The sequence below is a fragment of the Oncorhynchus nerka genome, linkage group LG19 (assembly GCF_034236695.1).
Source record: "Oncorhynchus nerka isolate Pitt River linkage group LG19, Oner_Uvic_2.0, whole genome shotgun sequence".
Classification (NCBI taxonomy): domain Eukaryota; kingdom Metazoa; phylum Chordata; class Actinopteri; order Salmoniformes; family Salmonidae; genus Oncorhynchus; species Oncorhynchus nerka.
The window spans coordinates 20,458,163-20,476,829 of NC_088414.1; the positions used below are offsets into that span (position 1 = coordinate 20,458,163).

General features: G+C 42.9%; 1 protein-coding gene across 1 annotated transcript in view; it reads left to right on the top strand.

Annotated features, from left to right (window-relative positions):
* LOC115101179 (regulator of G-protein signaling 3-like) overlaps positions 1-18,667 on the top strand; it is a 252,814-nt gene that overhangs the window by 142,377 nt on the left and 91,770 nt on the right.

The following is an 18,667-nucleotide window of genomic DNA, read 5'->3' on the forward strand; positions in this document are numbered from 1 at the left end:
TGATGCAGAGTAAAAAAACACAAATATAAAAACACAATAGTAATAAAATACACAAGAATGGAGCTATGTACAGGAGGTACCAGTACCAGATCAATGTGCAGATTTGCGAGGTGTGTACAAGGTGTGTGTGTGCATGTGTTTGTGTTGCATCGGTATGCGTGTGTGTTATGTATTATGTATGTAAATGTACTGTATGTTAATGTGTGTGGGTTTTGTGTGTGAGTGTCAGTGTAGTGTATGTATTTAGTGTGTAAACAGTGAGCTCCACAATTATTGAAACAGTACATGTTTTGTTGTTTTGGTTCTCTACTTCTGCACTTTGGATTTAAATGATACATTGACTACAAGATTAAAGTGCAGATTGTCAACTTGAATTTTAGGGTATTTTCATCCATATCGGGTGAACAGTTTAGAAATGAAAGCACTTTCTGTACATAGTCCCCATTTTAGTGGACCAAAAGTAGGAACTCTGGAGCTCTGTCAGTCCATTTTAGTGGAACAAAAGTATTGGGACAAATTCACTTATGTGTATTATGTGTATTAACTAAAACAATAATAAGTATTTGGTCCCATATTTCTAGCTTGTTCGGATGTTGTCTGTAGTCCATGGCTTCTGGTTGGGGAATGTACGTACAGTCACTGTGGGGACGACATCATCGATGCACTTATTGATGAAGCCAGTGAAGGATGTGGTGTACTCCTCAATGCCATCGGAGGAATCCCGGAACATATTCTAGTCTGTGTTACCAAAAACAGTCCTGTAGCTTAGCATCTGCTTCATCTGACCACTTTTTTATTGATCAAGTCACTGGTGCTTCCTGCTTTAATTTTTGCTTGTAAGCATGAACCAGAAGGATAGAATTATGGTCAGATTTGCCAAATGGAGGTTGAGGGAGAGCTTTGTATGCGTCTCTGTGTGTGGAGTTAAAGGTGGTCCAGAGTTTTTCTTCCCTGCATTAAAGTCCTTGGCTACTTGGAGCACCGCCTCTTGGTGAGCGTTTTCCTGTTAGCTTATGGCGGAATACAGCTCATTCAGTGTGGTCTTAGTGCCAGCATCCGTCTGTGGTGGTATGTAGACAGCTATGAAAAATACAGATGAAAACTCTCTAGGTAGGTAGTATGGTCTACAGCTTATCATGAGATACTCTACCTCAGGCGAGCAAAACCTCGAGACTTCCTTAGATATTGTGCACCAGCTGTTATTTACGAAATACATAGTCCGCCGCCCCTTGTCTTACCAGACGCTGCTGTTCTAAAACATGTATCCGGTTTGCAACAAGGCACTATAGTAATAGTGCAAAAAACATAGCACTGTAATGACCTTTTAGTCAAAGTGTTATGTTTGTGACAAATCCAATACAACACATTATTGAGTACCATTCATAATTTCAAGCATACTGATGGCTGCATCATGTTATGGGTATGCTTGTAATCATTTAGGACTGGCGAGTTCTCAGGATTGAAAAGGAATAGAGCTAGGCAGAGGACAAATCCTAGAAGAAAACCTGGTTTAGTCTGCTTTCCACCAAGCACTGGGAGAATAATTAACCTTTCAGCAGGACAATAACCTAAAACACAAGGCCAAATCTACACTGGAGTTGCTTACCAAGATGACAGTGAATGTCCTGAGGGGCCGAGTTACAGTTTTGACTTAAATCTATTTGAACATTTACACTATGGCAAGACCTGAAAATGATTTAGCAACAGCCAAATTGACAGAGCTTGACTAATTTAGAAAATAACAATAGGCAAATGTTGCACATTCCAGGTGTGGAAAGATCTCAGAGACTTACAACTGTCATCGCTGCCAAAGGTGCTTCTACAAAGTATTGACTCAGGGGTGTGATTAGACATTTGAGTGGTACAGGGCCTCTAGTCATTTAGGCAGGTTACCTTCCAGTTGTTGAGAACAGGGACAGTGGTGGTAATCTTGAAACATGTTAGGTTTACAGAATGGGACAAGGAGAGATTGAAAATGTCTGCGCCTGCTTTGAGATCACTCCCTGTTATTTTGATCATTGATCATCCTTGAGATGTTTCTACAACTTGATTTAGAAAGGCAAACTCCTGTCTATGTAAGGTCCCACAGTTGACAGTGCATGTCAGAGCAAAAACCAAGACAGGATTGTGTCGAGGCACAGATCTGGAGAAGGGTACCAAAACATTTCTGCAGCATTGAAGGTCCCCAAGAACACAGTGGCCACCATCATTCTTAAATTGAAGACGTTTGGAACCAACAAGACTCTTCCTAAAGCTGTTAAACTGAGCAATCGGGGGAGAAGGGCTTTAGTCAGGGATGTGAACAAGAACCAGATGGTCAATCTGACAAAGCTCCAGAGTTCCTATGTTTAGTTGGGAGAATCTTCTAGAAGGACAACCATCTCTGCAGCACTCCGCCAATTAGGCCTTTATGGCAGAGTGGCCAGACAGAAGCCATTCCTCAGTAAAAGGCACATGACAGCCCGCTTGGAGTTTGCCAAAAGGTACCTAAAGGACGCAGACCATGAGAAACAAGATTCTCTGATCTGATGAAACCAAGATTAAACTCTTTGGACTGAATGCCAAGCGTCACATCTGGAGGAAACCTGGCACCATCCCTACGGTGAAGCAGCGTCATGCTGTGGGGATGTTTTTCAGTGGCAGGGACTGGGAGACTAATCAGGATTGAGGGAAAGATGAATGGAGCAAAGTACAGAGAGATCCTTGATGAAAACCTGCTCCAGAGCGCTCAGGACCTCAAACTTGAACCCGATCGAACATCTCTGGAGAGACCTGAAAATAGTTGTGCAGCGATGCTCCCCATCCAACCTGACAGAGAAGAATGGGAGAAACCCCCAAATAAAGGTGTGCCAAGCTTGTAGCGTCATACTCAAGAAGACATAAGGCTCTAATCTCTGCCAAAGGTGCTTTAACTAAGTACTGATTCAAGGGTATGAATACTTATGTTTTTTCTTTGTCATTATGGGGTATTGTGTGTAGATTGTTGAGGTAAAAAAAAAACATTTTAATCAATTTTAGAATAAGGTTGTAACGTAACACAATGTGGAAAAAGTCAAGGGGTCTGAATACTTTCCAAATGTACTGTACGTTCGCGGTAAGAGGGCTGTAAAATGAAGTGGTGCCTGTTTCCACGTAGGTACAATGTAGTTACTTGTGCATTGGACGACTCCATCCCATGACGACAACAGCAAGTCTATCCATGATCTTACCCTTTTGTTACATTTTACCACATTGACACTTACAGGGTATATAGGTGGTAAGAGAGCTGTAAAATGAAGACATTGTTAATACCAAACACTTGCAGGTCAATTATCCCTCTTTATGATTGTTATTGTGTAGACATAAGTGTACCAAGTATATTCCTGTAGTTATTAGGTATGTATTTAGTAACATGGCTGTAAAATGAAGTGGTGTCTATTTCCAGGTAGATAAGTAGGTACATGTGAAGTACCACGACATTGGATGACTCCATTCCGTGAAGACAACAGAAAATATGTCAGTGATCTTGACCTGTTGTTACATGGTACCACCTTCACACTTACAAACGTGTTTTCACGAGACAAACGTGTTTTCACGAGACAAACGTGTTTTCACGAGACAAACGTGTTTTCACGATTTCACTCAATAAATCAAAAAATCATAGCACATCTTTGGGCTCATTCAGTAGTTTTACCTGATTGATTCGATTCCTGTTGAAATATAATCTTAAAAGTACAATTCATATTACTAAAACATTGGTACTGTTGCTGCTTCCTGTTGTCATGTATTTTTGATTTATAGCCGAGTGTCAAACACTGGTTTTAAATGTCCAAATTCATAATCAATATGCTGAAATATGTTGTTGTGTTTTGTATTTTTGTATTTATCCCTACTCACATGTGTCACACTTGGGTTCTGATCACCTGTACTTTGCTAAATTAGTTATTTTTAAACTGCACACGCTGCAACTTTTACCAAGCGATTACACCAGACTGGAATTGATAAGCTTGTTCTACTGTAATCTACAGCGTGTGAAAATTAATCACTCACATCAATATTGTATTTTAATAAACCCAATATATTCATCTGTTTTAAGCAATAGATTTTGTGAGATTATGATGACGACACAGAAAATTCTTCAGTGTTGAATCAACAGTGTGCCAGTGTGTATATGCGTCCACACTTTCAAGTGTTTAATTAACAGTGTGCTTAGTGCGAACGCTGCTACACTTTGTCAGTGTTAGATAATTAACACTTTTAGTGTTATGCAATAACACCTCATTTAGTATTTTTCACACAAGGAAGTGTATTTGCGCCAATGGAGTTATTCAGTAACACCTTAATTTTCAGGTGCACTTTTTTTTTTTTTAAGAATGAAGGGCGTCTAAAGTCTGCTAACGTGCTAGGCTAATTAAGCCAATAAATCAGTATTGGCATTACATCAAATCAAATCAATCAAATCAAATCAAATTTTATTTGTCACATACACATGGTTAGCAGATGTTAATGCGAGTGTAGCGAAATGCTTGTGCTTCTAGTTCCGACAATGCAGTGATAACCAACAAGTAATCTAACTAACAATTCTAAAACTACTGTCTTATACACAGTGTTAGGGGATAAAGAATATGTACATAAGGATATATGAGTGAGTGATGGTACAGAGCAGCATACAGTAGATGGTATCGAGTACAGTATATACATATGAGATGAGTATGTAGACAAAGTAAACAAAGTGGCATAGTTAAAGTGGCTAGTGATACATGTATTACATAAGGATGCAGTCGATGATGTAGAGTACAGTATATACGTATGCATATGAGATGAATAATGTAGGGTAAGTAACATTATATAAGGTAGCATTGTTTAAAGTGGCTAGTGATATATTTACATCATTTCCCATCAATTCCCATTATTAAAGTGGCTGGAGTTGGGTCAGTGTCAATGACAGTGTGTTGGCAGCAGCCACTCAATGGTGGCTGTTTAACAGTCTGATAGCCTTGAGATAGAAGCTGTTTTTCAGTCTCTCAGTCCCAGCTTTGATGCACCTGTACTGACCTCGCCTTCTGGATGATAGCGGGGTGAACAGGCAGTGGTTCGGGTGGTTGATGTCCTTGATGATCTTTATGGCCTTCCTGTAACATCGGGTGGTGTAGGTGTCCTGGAGGGCAGGTAGTTTGCCCCGGTGATGCGTTGTGCAGACCTCACTACCCTCTGGAGAGCCTTACGGTTGAGGCGGAGCAGTTGCCGTACCAGGCGGTGATACAGCCCGCCAGGATGCTCTCGATTGTGCATCTGTAGAAGTTCGTGAGTGCTTTTGGTGACAAGCCGAATTTCTTCAGCCTCCTGAGGTTGAAGAGGCGCTGCTGCGCCTTCTTCACACGCTGTCAGTGTGAGTGGACCAATTCAGTTTGTCTGTGATGTGTATGCCGAGGAACTTAAAACTTGCTACCCTCTCCACTACTGTTCCATCGATGTGGATAGGGGGTGTTCCCTCTGCTGTTTCCTGAAGTCCACAATCATCTCCTTAGTTTTGTTGACGTTGAGTGTGAGGTTATTTTCCTGACACCACACTCCGAGGGCCCTCACCTCCTCCCTGTAGGCCGTCTCGTCGTTGTTGGTAATCAAGCCTACCACTGTTGTGTCGTCCGCAAACTTGATGATTGAGTTGGAGCGTGCGTGGCCACGCAGTCGTGGGTGAACAGGGAGTACAGGAGAGGGCTCAGAACGCACCCTTGTGGGGCCCCGTGTTGAGGATCAGCGGGAGGAGATGTTGTTGCCTACCCTCACCACCTGGGGGCGGCCCGTCAGGAAGTCCAGTACCCAGTTGCACAGGGCGGGGTCGAGACCCAGGGTCTCGAGCTTGATGCGAGCTTGGAGGGTACTATGGTGTTGAATGCCGAGCTGTAGTCGATGAACAGCATTCTCACATAGGTATTCCTCTTGTCCAGGTGGGTTAGGGCAGTGTGCAGTGTGGTTGAGATTGCATCGTCTGTGGACCTATTTGGGCGGTAAGCAAATTGGAGTGGGTCTAGGGTGTCAGGTAGGGTGGAGGTGATATGGTCCTTGACTAGTCTCTCAAAGCACTTCATGATGACGGAAGTGAGTGCTACGGGGCGGTAGTCGTTTAGCTCAGTTACCTTAGCTTTCTTGGGAACAGGAACAATGGTGGCCCTCTTGAAGCATGTGGGAACAGCAGACTGGTATAGGGATTGATTGAATATGTCCGTAAACACACCGGCCAGCTGGTCTGCGCATGCTCTGAGGCGCGGCTGGGGATGCCGTCTGGGCCTGCAGCCTTGCGAGGTTAACACGTTTAAATGTCTTACTCACCTCGGCTGCAGTGAAGGAGAGACCGCATGTTTTCGTTGCAGGCCGTGTCAGTGGCACTGTATTGTCCTCAAAGCGGGCAAAAAAGTTATTTAGTCTGCCTGGGAGCAAGACATCCTGGTCCGTGACTGGGCTGGGTTTCTTCTTGTAGTCCGTGATTGACTGTAGACCCTGCCACATGCCTCTTGTGTCTGAGCCATTGAATTGAGATTCCACTTTGTCCCTGTACTGACGCTTAGCTTGTTTAATAGCCTTGCGGAGGAATAGCTGCATTGTTTATATTCGGACATGTTACCAGACACCTTGCCCTGATTAAAAGCAGTGGTTCGCGCTTTCAGTTTCACGCGAATGCTGCCATCAATCACGGTTTCTGGTTTGGGAATGTTTTTATCGTTGCTATGGGAACGACATCTTGGCGCACGTTCTAATGAACTCGCACACCGAATCAGCGTATTCGTCAATATTTTCATCTGACGCAATCGAAACATGTCCCAGTCACGTGATGGAAGCAGTCTTGGAGTGTGGAGTCAGCTTGGTCTGACCAGCGTTGGACAGACCTCAGCGTGGGAGCCTCTTGTTTAAGTTTCTGCCTGTAGGCAGGGATCAACAAAATGGAGTCGTGGTCAGCTTTTCCGAAAGGGGGCGGGGCAGGGCCTTATATGCGTCGCGGAAGTTAGAGTAACAATGATCCAAGGTTTTACCACCCCTGGTTGCGCAATCGATATGCTGATAAAATTTAGGGAGTCTTGTTTTCAGATTAGCTTTGTTAAAATCCCCAGCTACAATGAATGCAGCCTCCGGATAAATGGTTTCCAGTTTGCAAAGAGTTAAATAAAGTTCGTTCAGAGCCATCGATGTGTCTGCTTGGGGGGATATATACGGCTGTGATTATAATCGAAGAGAATTCTCTTGGAAGATAATGCGGTCTACATTTGATTGTGAGGAATTCTAAATCAGGTGAACAGAAGGATTTGAGTTCCTGTATGTTTCCTTCATCACACCATGTCTTGTTAGTCATGAGGCATACGCCCCCGCCGCTCTTCTTACCAGAAAGATGTTTGTTTCTGTCGGCGCGATGCGTGGAGAAACCCGTTGGCTGCACCGCATCGGATAAGCGTCTTCCCAGTAAGCCATGTTTCCGTGAAGCAGAGAACATTGCAGTCTCTGATGTCCCTCTGGAATGCTACCCTTGCTCGGATTTCATCAACCTTGTTGTCAAGAGACTGGACATTGGCAAGAAGAATGCTCGGGAGTGGTGCGTGATGTGCCCTTGTCCGGAGTCTGACCAGAAGACCGCTACGTTTCCCTCTTTTTCGGAGTCGTTTTCTTGGGTCGCTGCATGCGATCCATTCCGTTGTCCTGTTTGTAAGGCAGAACACAGGATCCGCGTCGCGGAAAACATATTCTTGGTCGTACTGATGGTGAGTTGACGCTGATCTTATATTCAGTAGTTCTTCTCGACTGTATGTAATGAAACCTAAGATGACCTGGGGTACTAATGTAAGAAATAACACGTAAAAAAACAAAAAACTGCATAGTTTCCTAGGAACGCGAAGCGAGGCGGCCATCTCTGTCGGCGCCGGATGTAGTGATATCCGATATTGAATGCTAGCTCCCACTTTGGTTGAAATTTAGCTTAATTTTGAACAGAAGATATCTAGCTCACTCTTTTGAGTGTTAAGATAGTTTTTTTTATGAGGTAATATGCTTGTGTAAACACTTCATGTATGCATAGTTTGCCAATACTCTGTTTACATGGTCAGATAGATAGATAGCTATTTCTGCAAGTCAATTTGCGTTGGCTAACAATCTTCCATGTTAGCTCGTGGTTGGAATTTATTCAATCATTCTATTCAGTCATATTTGTATACTTTATATTCATGTTATGTAAATACAATATCTTGTTTTATGTAGCGAATGTACAATTTTTTCACATATTCACATATACAGTGGGGCAAAAAAGTTTAGTCAGCTACCAATTGTGCAAGTTCTCCCACTTAAAAGATGAGAAAGGCCTGTAATTCTCATCATAGGTATACTTCAACTATGACAGACAAAATGAGGGAAAAAATCCAGAAAATCACATTATAGGATTTTTAATGAATTTATTTGCAAATTATGGTGGAAAATAAGTATTTGGTCACCTACAAACAAGCAAGATTTCTGGCTTTCACAGACCTGTAACTTCTTCTTTAAGAGGCTCCTTTGTCCTCCACTCGTTACCTGTATTAATGGCACCTGTTTGAACTTGTTATCAGTATAAAATACACCTGTCCACAACCTCAAACCGTCACACTCCAAACACCACTATGGCCAAGACCAAAGAGCTGTCAAAGGACACCAGAAACAAAATTGTAGACCTGCACCAGGCTGGGAAGACTGAATCTGCAATAGGTAAGCAGCTTAGTTTGAAGAAATCAACTGTGGGAGCAATTATTAGGAAATGGAAGACATACAAAACCACTGATAATCTCCCTCGATCTGGGGCTCCACGCAAGATCTCACACCGTGGGGTCAAAATAATCACAAGAACGGTGAGCAAAAATCCCAGAACCATATGGGGGGACCTAGTGAATGACCTGCAGAGTGCTGGGACCAAAGTAACAAAGCCTACCATCAGTAACACACTACGCCGCCAGGACTCAAATCCTGCAGTGCCAGATTTACTTAATGTCTCTGGAGCGGGAACCTTCACCACCGACCACGGACTAGAGGACGTGAGTGGCGCCTCTGGACTAGAGGGAGGCGCCACGGATGCGAACTGTGACTCGTCGTGGTAGATTCCAGACTGTGACCCGTCGTGGTAGGTTCCGGTCTGTAGACTGTCGCCGGACGCTCTGCACTGGGTACTGTCGCCGGACGCTCTGGACTGGGTACTGTCGCCGGACGCTCTGGACTGGGTACTGTCGCCGGACGCTCTGGACTGGGTACTGTCGCCGGACGCTCTGTACATTTTGGTCCGACTCTCCTTCACCACAAGAAAACCGTAACAATGGTTCCCAATCAGAGACAACGATAAACAGCTGCCTCTGATTGAGAACCAATCTAGGCAACCACACAGACATACAAAACACCTAGATAGTAAACAACCCCATAAACATACAAAACCCCTAGACAGTAAAAAACACATACATCACCCATGTCACACCCTGACCTAACCAAAATTAAAATCCTACGGTACCTGTATGATCCATTGTTTCAGTAAGCTTTCATAATCTCTATCCTTATTTCTCCTGAGTGGAAGGTTTGAACAGACGGACAGACACTATGTCCTATTGCTTTCCAGCTTCATTATGTGTATGGCCTCCACACCTGCCATCTATTAGGGCTTTATTCTCCCAGCAACATGAAAGAGAGGGATGAGCTTGCACTCTTTTATCCCTCTCAATCAATCAATCAGGGAATACGCTTTTCTCTGTTTGTCCCTGGTTTTGTTTCTATCCTGTTGCCTATCCTTACATCCTCTCACTGTGTGTGTGTGTGTGTGTGTGTGTGTGTGTGTGTGCATGCTTGTGTCTGTGCGTGTGCGTGTTTGTGTCCGTGCGTGTATGTGTGTGCATGTGCTTGTTTCCGGGGGCAGCAGCTGTTTTTCTGGACTGACCCATTTACCACCTAGAGAGGCTTGAGACATAGGACATGTCTTACAGGTTAGGTATGTGATGATTCTCTAACCAGAGGAGAAAGATGTGTGAGGGATGGAGTGATGGAGTTGAAACAGTCAGTCATATGTATGTGATGTTGTATAGGAGTAGGTCCAGAGAAGGGGGTTAATACCATATGAGTGGAATACCATATGAATCTGCATCACAAATGGCACCCTATTCCCTATATAGTGCATGAGTTTTGACCGGGGACCAATGGGCCCTGTCAAAACTAGTGCACTAAATAGGGAATAGGGTGCCATGTGTGAGTGATACAGAGTAATAATGGCAGTGTGACATGATGTGGCGTGTTGAGGATGAAATCAGTGACACAGTCTGAGTCCACCTCTGTGAAGTGATACAGACATAGTCCACAACAGACAGAGCAGAGGGGACATGTGTTGGGACTTATCCCATAGGGGATATCAGTTCACCGTGGTCACACTTTTGGCTGTGTGTGTGTGTGGTGGGGGGTGTGTGTGTGTGTGTGTGTGTGTGTGTGTGTGTACGTGATTGCACCCATTAGACTCATCAGACAGCAGAGATTAGTTTATGATAGTCACATTAGTACCCAGGTAGTGACAGCACACAGCCCAATTAAGACAGTCCATGGTGTGGCTAGACAGTCAATACGAGAATGGTCTGGAAACAGACACAATTATTTTAACCACTGTTCTAAATAGAGAGCTATACGACAGACAAGGGTCCCCTATCCGTAAGAAACTGTGATATCCTCTTCTATTAAATATATATTGTGCTATTGGACAATCTTTTCTTCCACGATTACTGATGACTCATTCGTTTCTCTCATAAGTGCTATATCTGTCCAATATACTGTATGTGTGTGTCCTCTCTGCCCCAGGCATTCTAGCGTTCCTAACCTTTGACCTGTAGCCTTATAATTGGCGGAGTCGACGGTGTTCCCTGGCAGAGAGCCAGAGCACTATTTCCATGTTTCCACCATTGGATACCCAGATCCCATGCTAATTGGTGGGATAAGTCACAAATGGATGACTGGGTTTAGAATAAAGACAACACACACAGTCCTGCCCCTGCACACAGTGTAAATAATTACAGTAAGAGACCAGAAATAATCAGAAGACCTTGGTCAATTGGACCAATCATCAATCTTGTAGTAATATGCATTTTTTGTATGGTGATTAGGTAAAATCATTGATTAGTCTGAACATTGCTCAATGCTTATATTAGAATCTTTTTAGTATAGCCATTCCATTACTTGAGTGCAGCCCAAGGGTCATTTATTAATACATATTTAATCATGACAATATTAGTTCATTTTAATCACGATAATGTATTGGTTTAATTTGCGGTAAACTAGTGCAGTTTTGATTTGAGACACTAAGGGTAATGAATAGATATTTCATCATAATAAAGCTTTTGTAATTAAAAGAAAGCCTAAATATGCCTTAATATGGCTTAATGTCTTAATATGGCTGTTTTCTAGCCACCGTGCTTCTACACCTGCATTGCTTGCTGTTTGGGGTTTTAGACTGGGTTTCTGTACAGCACTTTGAGATATCAGCTGATGTACGAAGGGCTATATAAATAAATTTGATTTGATTTGGCTGTTGTGGTCTATTCCTCTTTGGCCTGTTAAGATACTTTTACATGTATGTAATAAGAGAGAGGTTTTAAGGTAGGTCAGACCATGCATTATGTGTGAGTATGCACGTAGTTGTGTGTGTGTTCAGTCCCTTGTGTTGTTACATTTAGAGGTCAAAGGGTTCAAAGCAACCTCTGGGTAATTGGGCTGCGCCAGGAAAAAGTACACTCTCCGTATGACTCGTAGACAGAAGGTTGACATGGGATGACGAGGCCTCTCTCTTGCAGTTTCAAATCTGAACTGTGAGTGTTTCGCCACTTTTACTGTACAATTACCAATCAGGGTTGTGTGTTGCTCAGTGTTTTGGATGACCTCTGTGGTAAAATCTCCCCCTCTGACAGAACCAGACTCAACGGCTCACAATGTGATTTAAAATGAACAACTTTCATTTCATTACTAGCTCAACACTAATAGCCCCAAATTAGTTTATGATTTCACGGCCGCCTTGATATATACACAATCCCTCTCAGCTTGACTTGCTGGTGGAAAACGTTTTGTATACCGTTTTGTATGCTGCTCCAAATGAGCCAAAAATGCTCTGAGATGTTGACTTTGGAGGATTTTCTGTAAATAGTGCTTAAAACCTCTTGAAGCTAGGGGGCACTATTTTTATGTTTGGAAAATAACGTTCCTACATGTAGGAATCAATGTGTAATCTATCCTGTTTGTGTGTTTATATATTTCTGCGTGATTATTTAGTTAGTTAGTAAATAAATAATTAAGCCAATGAAAAGTCCCTAGTGGACTAACCTGATATGATGGCTTGAAAAGGCAGGGGCACGTAAGAAAGAGCGGAAAAAGGAGAGACAAAGGACTTCATCTATCGGAAATACAGTTGAATAATACGCTCATCGTAAATATGGATATTTAGCACCCCAGCAACCGCTCATTCGGAATTAGAAATGCAAAGTACATATTTCCGGTTGTATGTCTTTGTCGTCTCGCTTTGTTGAAATCACTCGATCAGTCTGTGGAGAGTAGTTCATCAGAAGTCTCTGATTGTGTCCCCAGAAGCCACAATGTCTTTGTAGCTGTAGCTTTTCTGTCTCGGAGGGTCTGTTAGAATGGATCTTCCAGAGGAAGTGTTCGTTAGAATGGATTTTTCAAAGTACCACCTGGTGGTTCTCGTCGAGTTTACTAGACTAAAGTACTTAAACAGCTACAGATGGAATGTTCCTGTGTAGTCTTCTTCTTCTTCTTCGAGTTTCAGAGTTTCTAACCATTTCATACCTTTCAGCTCACGCTGTTGGTCACGCTGGTCTAATGTAGAGTCTAACAATTTTACACGTCCGGCTTACCATCCATATGCTGGTCTCTATTGTCTAACTAATTTGTGACATTCAGGTAAAACCTCCACCTACTGGTCTCTAGAGATTTAAATTCTTACCATTTCAACGTGCAGCCACCGCTCCACATTTTTCTGGTCTGATTTGAATTTCGTCACGGGTCCTGGAAAAAGGGCGGTTCCATTACGTTTGGCATAATGTCTGTGCTCACGTGGGCATGGTTACTGACCGGATAAACTTTAAATGAAAAACATTTTCTCATTTAGAAAGCTATGATCACATTTCATCTTCTCACAATTAGTTTAATATTTAATCATATAAGTTCTACAACATTTAGATGTAAATCTAAATCTACATTCAGAGATGCAGTTATGTTGTTCTACTGTCCTTAGTTACATCACAAATTAGTAATGAATTCGACATGATTGTTGTTTCAAGCCCCACCAACAATTTACCAGCTTATTTGTGTTAGGAATATTGGGTCATTCTCCACTTTTGGATGTCGTAGTTTTTGTGGGAGGAGTCTCCTTGTACCAAAAGGGTTCTTTCCCCTCAATCCTACAGAGCCCTAAGGCAGAGTTTCTGCAAGGTATTTCTGCAAGGTAGTTTCTGCAAGGTAACCGTCATAAAACTGTCCAACTCCATCCCTCTCCCCCTCTGTTGGAGAGGGCTGTAAAGCGGACCCACTGTAACCTGATCCTTTGGATCCTCACAGGAGAGTTGTGACACAGGATTGTGTCGAGAAACAGATCTGGGGTAGGGTACCAAAATATCGCTGCAGCATTGAAGGTCCCCTAGAACACAGTGGCCTCCATCATTCTTAAATGGAAGAAGTTTGGAACCACCAAGACTCTTCCTAGAGCTGCCCGTCTGGCCAACTGAGCAATCGGGGGAGAAGGGCATTAGTCAAGGAGGTGACAAAGAACCCGATTGTCACTCTGACAGAGGTCCGGAGTTCCTCTGTGGATATGTGAGAACCTGCCAGAAGGACAACCTTCTCTGCAGCACTCCACCAATAAGGCCTTTACGGTAGAGTGGCCAGACGGAAGACACTCCTTAGTAAAAGGCACCTGACAGCCCGCTTGGAGTTTGCCAAAAGGCACCTAAAAGACTCTCAAACGATGAGAAACAAGATTATCTGGTCTGATGTATCCAAGATTGAAGTCTTTGGTCTGAATGCCAAGTGTCACATCTGAAGCATGGTGGTGGCAGTATCGTGCTGTAGGGATGTTTTTCAGTGGCAGTGACTGGGAGACTAGTCAGGATCGAGGGAAAGATGAATGGAGCAAAGTATAGAGAGATCCTTGATGAAAACCTGCTCCAGAGCACTCACCACCTCAGCCTGGGGTGAAGGTTCACCTTTCAACAGGACAATGACGCTATGCACACAGCCAAGACAACGCAGGAGTAGCTTCGGGACAAGCCTCAGAATATCCTTGAGTGGCACAGCCAGAACCCCGACTTGGACTCGATCTAACATCTCTGGAGAGACCTTAAAAATAGTTTTGCAACGACGCTCCCCATCCAACCTGATAGAGCTTGAGAGGATATGCAGAGAAGTATGGGGGAAACTACCCAAATACAGGTGTGCCAAGCTTGTAGCATCATACCCAAGAATATTTAAGGCTGTTTTCTCTGCCAAAGGTGCTTCAACAAAGTACTGAGTTAAGGGTCTGAATACTTATGTACATATCATATTTACATTTTTTTTATATACATTTGCCAACTTTTCTAAAAACCTGGTGTTCTTTGTCATTATGGGGTATTTTGTATATATTTATGAGGGGGAACAACAATTTAGTCCATTTTAGAATAAGGCAGTAACGTAGCAAAATGTGGAAAAAGTGAAAGGGTCTGAATACTTTCCAAATGCACTGTATTTCCACTCTATGAGGTTGGAATAATACTGTGAAATGAAAACAGTTCTGATAATACAGTTTTAATGCCAGAGCTTGTTTGGCTGGGTGGGAATGTTGGACCTTCTGGTGACATCATGTCTTGCTTGAGAAATTGCATTCAGCTAAGAAGCTATTTTTGTTTATATGGGCCATTTTAACCCTTTGACACGCGCTAATACACAGGCGTGATTATTCTACAGTGATCCCTGCAGTGTACGCTCGGTGTGATCATTCTGACACCACACTCCTAAATTAGCTCACGCTGGGGGCGACCGTTAGAGATATTTGGAACTCAAGCGAAAAGATGAATTGAAAACAATCACACTAATGTACTTCATTGTTACCCAGATATTGAAATAAAAACCGCTGCATTGGACCATTAAATACTTTAACAAAGACCTGGTGGAGCTTGACAGTAGCCGTTGCCAGTTGCACTGTAAGCTGAATTGGGTGAGATAAAAATTATTTGGAAGGAAAGAAGGAGAAAGAAAGAGACAAAAAAACAGAGAAAAGCTGAAAAACAGAGAGCGCGAGAGGGAGAGAATTCCTCAATCAATGCTGCGTTTGCCATGATGGCAGTAACAGTATTTCTCCTCTGATATATGGAGGGTAAATTCTCTGCTGAAACACACTTTTACTGTTTCCTGGAGAAAAGTAGTGCTGAGGTAAAGTGAAACTGACTGCAAACGGCTCCTATACGCAGTAATTCACCCAGGTAATCGTAATTTCCGTTCCTCTGCAAGGTCACGACGCTAACGTTGACAATCCCCCCGTTTGGCTGGCACCCAGGGTCATTGAAGGCAGTTTTTTATTTTAGTTTGTTGATGAACTTTCTCCACTTGAGCCAGTAAATCCATCCAAGCCCCTTGTGAGAGACTGGGGGAGAGGACAAGAGCCGGAGGCAGTTTGCTGGCATTGTATGCAGAAGAGCTAAATTGACTTTCAGTGTTTGGTTCGTTCAAAGTTAGAGCTTGCTGGACAAATTTGCTGGCTCCTGCTTTGTTTACGGGCTACATTGATTTTCACTTAATTTAAAGTAACTGCTGAGGTTGAAGACCAATTGGTGTTTTGGCTACTGTTGTTGCATTGTGTGGTTGCATTGTGTGGTTCATTCAGTCATTCTAGGTATTGTTACTAAGACATTCCACATCACACACAAACAACACGCATGCACACACACACACGCACGCACACACTACACATTAACGCACACACACACACGCACGCACGCACGCACGTACTACACACACACCATACACACACACACACACACACACACACCACAGAACACATACACGACTGTGTGTGATCACTCTCCGGCAACGACCATTTTGAACCAGCGAACACAGAGCATTACACTCAACAAGCATCTGTCGCTCAACGAGCTGCTGTCGCTTGTCCGGTAGAGCAGAAACAGATACCTAGACACCTGACGGTCTCCCAGTGGAACTAAGTGCTGGGCTAAGCTACGGTTGTTTTCCACAACACACAGGGGAGCCTCAGATAAGTCCTAGTCTTCACCTCGCAAGGAGAGTTCACATCTCTTTGTGGGAAAAGAGGAAGAACATCTACATTCCATTAGAATTTGTAAATCACAACTTTAGTCTCTGCACAGTCTGGTACACAGCTCATTTTCACCCTTGTTATGGGGAAGAAAGGTGCTAAGTTACCTGTCTCTGACTCTCTGTCACACACATGCAAACACACACAATTACTCACTTGTACCCACATGCACACCCGCAAAAACACACACAAACACACATACACACACACACACAGTCTGTAGAGGCAAAAACTCTCTGTCTCACCTCAAAATCTGACGTTTGTCCACAAACGTCACATTTTGAAGGTTAAGTTTATGTATGACTTCAGAATGGTTGAGGTACAGGGTTATGGTTTGGAATAGGGCTCAAACTAAATAATAAAAAACTAGTGCCTAGCACTGCACACACACACACACACACACACACACACACACACACACACACACACACACACACACACACACACACACACACACACACACACACACACACACACACACACACACACACACACACACACACACACACACCAGGGGTCCAGACTGGCATTTTCCCCTGGTGGCACTAGTACTACTAACTTTTTCAGTCTCTGACTAAATGGTCGGAGACTGGAGCCCTTCGCACAGACACATTTTCTGTGTTTATATATAGTGTGTTACCAGATTGTCAGAGCACTTGCTGTTTTTAGAGGTGGAGAAACCAGAAAATAACATTTCAAGAGCTATGAAATACACTATGACAATCATTTCCCTCAATCTCTTGTTTTTTTAAACTCTCCATAAGAAAGTAATTAATTAAGCATTGTACATAGCTAGCGTCATGTACTGTACAGATGTAGGATCTTTGTTTGACCAGTTTGGCACAGCAGGAAAATAAAGCAGGAACAGGAAATGTGAATTATTATGTGGATTATAATGAATGGATATTTTTTTAGTGGTTGATCCATTATTCATAAGGGGAAATCAAGTCTAAAATTTCAAAGTGGAAATTACAAACTTCAGAAGACTTTTTAAATGTCAAATATACCACACATTTTAAAATACATACAGGGAAATTCTCCTGCATCAGGGTGATCAAATTAAGCACCTACATCTGCATGTATGTATGTCTGTCTGTCTCTTTCTTTCACTCGTCTCAATTTTTCTCCCTCTCTCCTCTCTCTTTCTCACTATCCCTAATTACATGTGTGTTTCTCTCTATCCTGCTCTCTTTCAGTCTTGTGCCACCTCTCTTTATGACTCTTTATGATGTTTTTCCTGAGCAGACACTCACTCCGCTCTGTGAACATCACTGACAGCAGGCTTCAAAGAAAGATCTATTTCTCTTTGCTTCCTCCTCTCATGTATTATTTCTTTCACCTCCTCCATCCCACTCATCCTATCTTTTCAAGGTTCTGCTTACCTGTCTCCATTAACTTCTGAATTGATCACAGTAATCTGACAAAAGCACACACACATACACTCTCCCATCAATGTGTCAGTGTGTTATGGGGAAATAGCTAACTTCCTACATTTCTACACATTTTGCCATGGGGGAAAGAGAAAATGTGCAGCTTTATAGCTAATCTCAAGCTATTCTACACATTTTGCCATGACGCTGTGAGAAAATGTTTAATGTGGTTGTTTTAGAGCTAATTTCCTGCAATTCTAAACATATTGCCATGGGGCAGTGGCCTTTGGGGTGTTGGGAGCCCCCAAGGTGACATCCATCACGTCCTCGGATCAATTCTTCAGGCAGGCTTTAAACTTTAATAATTTATCTTTGATGGATATTGTTTCACTTTAATTCAGTTCAAAAAGCCCTGAACTATTTATAGCTTGTCCTGTTGTTATACTGTATAATGCACTGGCATACATGGACTACATGCCCAAAAGTATGTGGACACCTGCTTGTCGAACATCTCACTCCAAAATCATGGGCATTAATATGGAGTTGGTCCCTCCCTTTGCTGCTATAACAGCCTCCAATCTTCTGGGAAGGCTTTCCACAAGATGTTGGAACATTGCTGCGGGGACTTGCTTCCATTCAGTTACAAGTGCATTAGTAAAGTTGGGTACTGAAGTTGGGCGATTAGACCTAACTCGCAGTCGGCGTTCCAATTCATCCCAAAGGTGTTCGATGGGGTTGAGGTCAGGGCTCTGTGCAGGCCAGTTAAGTTGTTCTACACCGAACAAGATTTCCCTTCACTGGAACTAAGGGGCCTAGCACAAACCATGAAAAACAGCCCCAGACCATTATTCCGCAGCCACCAAAATTTACAATTGGCACTATACATTGGGGCAGGTAGCATTCTCCTGGCATCCGCCAAACCCAGATTCGTCCTTTGGACTGTCAGATGGTGAAGCGTGATTCATCAATCCAGAGAACG